At 42.4% G+C, this 224-nt stretch overlaps 1 long non-coding RNA gene across 1 annotated transcript; it reads right to left on the bottom strand.

Moving 5' to 3' along the window:
* Positions 1 to 41: 41 nt before the first annotated feature.
* LOC109132155 lies at positions 42 to 224 on the bottom strand. Its single transcript, XR_002037397.1, has 2 exons — positions 184 to 224; positions 42 to 105 (listed from the first exon to the last, which is right to left on the bottom strand). It is a non-coding gene; the product is annotated as an uncharacterized LOC109132155 (long non-coding RNA).

Raw genomic sequence — 224 nt, 5'->3', positions numbered from 1 at the left:
TAACTTCCCCCAGGAGATGTTTGAACTTCATACCCTTTTTTCCATTCGTGATTCACTTGAGCAAAGTAATGCCCCAAGGATGGCTGCAATCCCAGAGGAGGTGATCTGGATGAAATTAGACACATAAAAACCTAAACCATGTTTTTTTGGCGTTAACACTTGTTAAGCATTGAGAGGACTTACTGGTGTGGACTTGAGAGTGTTAGGATGGTTTGCACAGCTGA

The sequence above is a fragment of the Camelina sativa genome, unplaced genomic scaffold (genome assembly GCF_000633955.1).
Source record: "Camelina sativa cultivar DH55 unplaced genomic scaffold, Cs unpScaffold31013, whole genome shotgun sequence".
Lineage (NCBI taxonomy): Eukaryota > Viridiplantae > Streptophyta > Magnoliopsida > Brassicales > Brassicaceae > Camelina > Camelina sativa.
The sequence above is the reverse complement of the archived record's forward strand: the minus strand, read 5'-3'. Positions and strand labels throughout refer to the sequence as shown.